The following is a 7,513-nucleotide window of genomic DNA, read 5'->3' as shown; positions in this document are numbered from 1 at the left end:
GACCAATGGCCTCACGGAGCGCCTGAACAAAACGATCGCGGACATGATCGCTATGTACGTCGACGCTGAACACAACACCTGGGACACCATCTTGCCGTACGTGATCTTCGCGTATAACACGGCAGTCCAGGAGACGACCAGAGCGACCCCGTTTAAGCTTGTGTACGGCAGGGAGCCCACGACGACGCTCGACGCAATGCTGCCGCACGTAACCAGCGAAGACAACCTTCACGTCGCCGCCTACCTGCAGCGTGCAGAGGAAGCCCGACGACTCGCACGGCTGCGTATTAAAGACCAACAGCGCACCGACAGTAGACGATACAATTTACGACGACGCCATGCAGAGTACAATCCAGGAGACCAAGTGTGGGTTTGGACACCAATTCGCCGTCGCGGATTAAGTGAAAAGTTGTTGCGTCGATACTTTGGGCCATACAAAATCCTTCGCCGCGTCGGACCACTGGACTATGAAGTCATTCCCGACGGAACGTCAGCATCACAACGGCGACGCGCACGCCCAGAAATTGTACATGTTGTACGACTGAAGCCATATTACGCGCGTTAAAGAATCTGTGGTGTTTAAACTTTGCAGTGTTTATGTTTAAGTTTCTTTGTTTTGGAACATCGAGGCGATGTTTTTTTTAAGGGGGGAGTAATGCCGCGAAACCTTCAAACAGTAGTTGTTGTTTTTTAACAGCCGCCGGCATACAGGCTTATCACTCTGATTCTGGACCGCGTATCAGTTCCGTAATCATTATTTGTTAATGCTCGATGTCGCAAGTCACACCTTTATCAGTTTTGTTGTAGCGAAAGATGCACCGAGATCTGTCTCGAAGGTTCCGGCCACTCGGGTGTCTTTCCACACTGTTCCAGCCCGTGCTGGTAGCTGTTTGCGACGTTATCTAGATTGTTCTGTGCAGCCTTTAAATTGAGCGTTGCCGAGTGTGACGGGCATTCTTTGTTTGACGACCGACGAGTGCGTTCGTCGCTATCGCCGCCGCCGAGTTGCTTAGTTCTTTTGTGGGCGCAAGTTAGCCCCAATAAAGAGTTATTTCAGTACCATCACGCCTGTGTCTTCTTTTGGCGTGTACGGCATTGTCACCATTACGTGACAATATATAGTGACAGGTGGTATCATATATGATTATTCTTAGACATCGCCTTTACTACAAATATGTATTGCTATATGTAGGGACCAAAAGACACTTTTTCAAAGTAGAAAAAGAAGGTATATGCATATTTGGATTGGTTTTGAATTCACATCTATCTGTCTTGCAGTTCAATGAAATTGACTTAGGGGACAAGACAGGGATCAAGAAAGGAAAAGACGGCTGGCAAATGAAAGTCTCAAATTGATGAGGAGACATTTCAGTGTTTGCCCACTTAAAGAGGAGCTCAGTTTTTGTAAGTAAAACCACCATTCTGCTGAGAGCATGAAATAATAAATTAAAATGACTGGTGTAATAGCAATGAATATTTCACGCAGCCTTTGTCAACAAGTTTGTTGTAAAATTAGAAAATATATCCTGGCGCAAAAAAATTTTACACACACTCAAAAGAGACAAGGAGACAACGGACAGATGCTAACTTGCAGCTGTTTACTGCATAAGACAGGCACAAACATTTATAACCTCTACCTCATGCTACGCTCACAATCACTCGACGTGCGTTATCGTAGCCGTGACTTATTGCCTCTAACTATCGTTACACAGAAGATCACACTCCGCCGCGTACAGGTTGACTGATGTGTCATTCACGCACATGGCCGCCTTTTTCGTTATATGAAAGGCTTACAACAATATCCGGCCTCTTTGTTCTTCCTCGCCTTATCTAGACAAATCTTCGCCTTTTATAGTCAAGGCTCACACTTTCACGTGTTGACATGGCTGACCAAAATTTGCGCATTTATTTTTTTGTTTTCTTTCTCTTCTCATGTTCCCCAAGGCTTTTTGGTTGCGCTTCCCCATTTGCCCTTACAGGACATTCCACAGTTCGGGGGTATCCGGTATACCACTCCTTCCACACAGTGAATGCAAATACAGGTATATTTTATCCTGTCCTTTGAGCGTGATTTAAAGCTGCGATTTATTTATAGGAAGGGAAAAGCGCAGTAACTGTCTTACTTGTTTTCTGTGGACACCGCAATCGCGCCGTAAGGGAAGGGAGGAAGGTGGGAGTGAAAGTGGAAAGAGAGAAAGAGGAGCCGTAGTGCAGGGCTACGGAGTAATTTCGACCACCTGGGGATCTTTAACGTGAGCTGACATCGCACAGCGGACGGACGCCTCTTCGTTTCGACTCCATCGAAACGCAGCCGCTGAGGTCGGGTCCGCACTCGGGTACTCCGGCACAGTAGTCGGGCGTCTTACCACTGCACCACCCCGGTGGGGCTCGTCCAGAGTATCAGGTGGTAGTTGTGTAGGGAGGTATGGGGAGGGGTGTAAAACAAGTGCGCGGCCAAAAAGGCAAGCGTTAGCTGCTTAAGGCGTGCGTACGATCCCGCGTGAATCTCGGATTAGAGACCGCATGCACCAGGTTTAAAGAACCCCAGGCAAACGCATTGGCGGCCTCGTTACGAGGATTCCCGGAGGGCGCTAGCACCCATATCAGCTCAACATGACGGGGCGGACTGACAGTGTGCTGCAGCTGTCAGTGCATGTTAAAAAACCTCTGGTGGTCGAAATTTTCAGAGTCGTCTACTACGGCGTCTCTCATAGCCTGAGTCACTTTGGGACGTTAAACCCCACAAACCAAACCAATCTGTGTGCTGCACTCGGGGCCTTGCATTCAACCGCGCGCAAAATTAGTACCACAGCTTTAGGGTCTGTAATTATATAGCGTGTTTCCGAGCGTGTAAGAGCGTACGCGATGGTTACTTCCTAGGCTGCCTCCGTAGAGGCGACCGAGGAGTAGGAGGGATGGATGGTATCAAAAGGTTGGAGGGAGGATTTGGAGGTTAGACACCACGGCTTCCTCATCCGTGCATGCGGCGTTCACCCGTACGGCGTCTGATAGTTGATCTCCTCGCGCTCGGCGGCAAAGCTCGTGGTTTTGAGAGTGTGCGCAGTGCAAGGCTTTGTTGATAAATTTTTATGGTAGGAGAGGAGGAATGGCGAGGATGGTAGGGTTATTTGCGGGGATGCGAATGCCTAGACGCTCCAATATATGGCGGCCAGTGGGCATTTGGCAGAAGGTGGCATGCCCCTCAACCGTTTCTTGAAGCTTTGTGAGTTCCTAATATTCTCTGCATTTATGATTATTACACCGTATATATATCTGCCAACTAGACGTTACCAACACTCAACCAGTAGCGAGCAAAGAAGAACGGCTACAAAAAGGGTTCAATTTGAATAGGGGCAACACAGAAAGCGAAATAAATATTTAGGTGTAAAATTAACAGGCAGGAAGCGTGCAGATTGTGTAATGGAAGTAACACGAGTTACTTGTATTGTAGTCAAAATAACGAAGGACGAAAAGGGTGTGGACAGAACGCTCAGTGCGAAGACAAAATAACGATAATAACCGCTGCTGACTATAATCGAGGAAAAGGCAAACGTAGCTACTCGCTTAGGACCGTTGGATGGACAGACGAAGTCAATCACGTCTGCAAGGATTAGGCGGAAACAGCTGGCACAGACCAGGAATAACTGGAAGGGTCTGGGAGATGCCTTAACCATACAGTGGGTGTAGTAGGACGGTTAATTACGCATGACATCCTCACATTGCAAGTCCTCTCATTCAGGCTGATGACATTCCCCCTTTCTCTCATTATTATGTATTGCTTCAGCTAGCTTGACATTTCATTTCTCAGCATAATTGAAATTTGCCGAGATAGAAAATTACCTGTCATACAAGGTTTTTTGTCATTTTCTCTTCCACCGCATCTGCCATCGCGTTATATAAAGCATCGAAACAAGCCTTTCTTCAGAGTCAGCAGCGGGTGCCAAAACTGCTTCTTACTTTCTCACCTCGGAAATTTCTTCGGTAAGTCCGGCGTTTTTATCCCTTATACTCCATTTGGCCTGAGTCGCTATGGGAAGTTAAACCCCACAAACCAAACCAAACATCTATTCGGCCTCGTCATATCTTGGGTGTTTTGTTAGCTTTCATACGACACCAATTGTCTTTGTACGGATACCCTAAAGGCTTTGCTCTCAGACGAAGATCGAGGGCTGAATACACATGTAATTCCTTAGTGGGAACATCTTGTGTCCTACTTGCGTAACGTAGATGGCTTTACAATAATCTGACGCCTGAGTAAGACATAGATGAGGGGATCCTAAAGTACCTTCCTAATAAGAAATCTCCTCGCTTTGAGCAGAATGTCTACAAGAGTGATATTGGAAACAAGGTACAATTTTAATGTTCAAGATGGCTTTGTGTTTAAGCTAAAGAGACTGAATTCATATCCCCCAGTGTTCCAACCAATATATTGGTTGTCAGTTAAAACACTTCCAGAACGTTACCAGCCTCGTAACAACCATAAAGCTATAATTACGGAAATTTTTATCGGATTCTAATTCTGTGAAATCTGGCAAAACGGAAAAGTTACATTAAATCTGTGCAGGTATACCACGTTCTAACCAGCTCCTGTAGCCATCAGCACGAACTTAAACTACATGCTTGCGTTAAGTCATCAATCTCAAAACTATTTTCGTGCAGGTCAAGTTCAATATGGTGCGTCTATTCGAAATCAACGTTGTAGTGCTTGCTGCTATTGCGATTGGTAAGTATAAGTTTGGCACAACATTATTTTGCAATTTTGAATAGTCTTGCCTGGTGGGAGATTTTTTAGTGAACAGAATAAATACAGACGGTCAGTAAGCAAGACAGGTTACGAGCATAAATGACAACGAATATGCGATGTAAGGAATCGTGGCATAAAGAAAAATTTTTTAGCTCATTACGCAATACTCATTAAAAAATTAAGTATTGTAATGTGTTTAGTAGCCCTATTATCTCCCATGAAAATTAATATATTGGTGATTGGATGGAAATCTAACATATAATTTTAAATATTACTTTGAGGCTGATAGTGACATTTATTTGCTGTATACCACCAAACAAAATACAATGAGCGGATGTAACTTGGAATTGGGGACATAAAATGATATGCAAACACTAAATTAGTGTTCAACGTCATTAGATAAGAACGGAAATTGCTACAGCTGGCGAGGTTCTGGAAGTGTGAAAGCAATCTGTCTGCTTAAGACAGACAGTAGTCGCAGATCCGGACAACCAAAAAAAAAAAAAATAACTAGCAGCATCCGGTTAAGAAGGACCAGATTGTACAAGTATTCTCAAATCATGAATAGCAGCCTACCAGTACCCTCGAGAGAAAAGTATATAACAGCTGCATCTTATGCCAGTACTAACCTGATGGACAGGCAGGTTGAAGATAACGAAAAGGGCAGTACTGAAATTAAGGACACCTTAGTGGTATGGAGCTGGAAATTGTACGTGTGCCGTAATATACAAAAACAGTGCAGAAGAAGCCTAGGAACAAACGAGAGTTAATGATCATTCAGTTAAACGTAAGAGAAAATGTATGTGGGTAAGACGTTGGATGCAAAGGCAGGATAAGCAGTCGTTTCTGATAGCAGCAAGCGAAATTCCAGGGAAAGGCAAGAATTTGAAGTCGTGGGGGTCAAGTGGATGCACCTGGCACAAAATCAGGTAAATCGGGCAGATGTTAGAAAAGCCGTTGCCCTACAGTAGGTATATTCAAACTGCTGATGAATACTGTCTGTAAAGCCAGGACAGTTCAAGTATTAAAACTGTACTACCCACCCGAATATTCTGGTAGGCTAGATGCTACATTTTCTAAATGTGGCGTATGTTCAGACTGAGGTGATCTGCGCATTTATGCTAGCCTGAAATCTTTTTTTTGTGCTCTACATCCTGCTGGATATTAAAACGAAAATAAGTCAGGTCTTCATTTCTTTCAGTTTTCATACTTGCTGCCCTCTGCCAGCATGGGTTTCTAGTAAAGCCACAGAAAGCAGAAGCTGTTAATTTTCTCTGCACCATAGCAATAGCGGAAGCGTCTACATACTGTCATAGAGTGCAGTTTGTGTAATGATAATTTTTACTACCAACAACGTGATCTGCAACTGAAGAATAACCACAAATACTAAGTCTATGTAAGCAACATCAGCAACATACTAGACAGGACACCCTTTGTTTTTATTTGATGCAATAGCTAAAACTTAACCAGGCGACCTCCCATATTTTTTCTACCAACCACTGATGTTCAATTGTTCTTAGAATAAGCAGAACACTGTTGTTTTGAACGACACAGGGACTGTTCCAGCTTCGTGAAGTCAATCGAAAAATAGTTCAAAAGGGTGGCTTTTTGGGCTTGTTGGTGCGTAAACATGGCGAGACTGTAGCGCAAAGCAGACAGGACACACGAGAAGAACGAACAACATGAGCGCTCGTGTTGTTCGTTCTTCTCGTGTGTCCTGTCTGCTTTGCGCTACAGTCTCGCCAATCGAAAAAATTTGACTTTCGTCTCCCTCACATCAAAATCACTAAGGGCAGTTGTCGGAAACATGCTAGCAGAAAGATTACAAGACACTGTATTCAGCCCGTAAAAAAAAAATATATATATATATATATATATATATATATATTTCATTGCGTTATACAAAGAGAAATTTGCTTTTTTTTTCATTCTCGACAGCGGCTCTGATGATGAACCCTTGTGAAGCATTCGCAGTTGAAGGTGGCGTGCTGGATGCAATCAGCAAGGCTATGGGACGCACGGAGGAGAAAGTTGACGAGTGAAGTTGAGCCTTTTCTCAATAAACATTCGTGGTATAATTAATTACTGGTATAATTAAATAATTTCGCTGCAGACTTGGCTACCCTGCCAAGAGATAAACTGCCTGGAGATCACTTACAAACTATATTTGCATTTTTAAGTATTCTTTTATTGATTACTATTCCCATCACCTCAAACGTTTTCCAAATACGTTAGCAACACTAATTACTAGAATCTACGTTGAGATAATCTATTCAATCCTTACGCATGCACTGAACTCTGGCCAAACCCAAACTGTGGGTAAGTACCATATACACAGAGGCGACAAGAAGATAAAAAAGAGAAAATAAATGAAAGACCCCCTGTCAGCTTTCACAATGGGTGAGGCTATGAGGCTCTTGGTAGTAAATATTGAGCGCACAATTGAGAACAAAATGAAAGGTGGCTAAGCTCTACTATGCCTGCATATACGCAGCGCATAAGCAGTGACTACCTCGGAATCAGAAGTTAATTCCACCAGTCTTCTGCGCCGTTCGCCAGCAGCTAAACTATACTTGGCTTCCATGTCGAGTGCCTCTAAGTTCACCGGCGTTCTGGAATTCGTTTACAGGAAAGAAAAGGCGCATCATCTGTCACTCGTGGAAGGGAAGAAGCGCCGCTCGGTGGCGTTATGGCGTACTCGTTCCCGCTTAGTCCTCATAGCTGACGGCAGATGGATGACGTCACATATTGACGCCACCCTAATTGAGT

The 7,513-nt window shown here is 44.1% G+C and overlaps 1 long non-coding RNA gene across 1 annotated transcript; it reads left to right on the top strand.

Annotated features, from left to right (window-relative positions):
• The first annotated feature begins 3,891 nt into the window (after positions 1-3,891).
• Positions 3,892-6,818, top strand: LOC146209342 (uncharacterized). Its single transcript, XR_014703425.1, has 3 exons — positions 3,892-3,981; positions 4,660-4,723; positions 6,683-6,818. It is a non-coding gene; the product is annotated as an uncharacterized LOC146209342 (long non-coding RNA).
• Positions 6,819-7,513: the final 695 nt, after the last annotated feature.

Source organism: Amblyomma maculatum, chromosome 1, assembly GCF_055883805.1.
Source record: "Amblyomma maculatum isolate TAMU_Amacu chromosome 1, ASM5588380v1, whole genome shotgun sequence".
Lineage (NCBI taxonomy): Eukaryota > Metazoa > Arthropoda > Arachnida > Ixodida > Ixodidae > Amblyomma > Amblyomma maculatum.
This window is presented reverse-complemented; position numbering and strand designations above follow the sequence as displayed.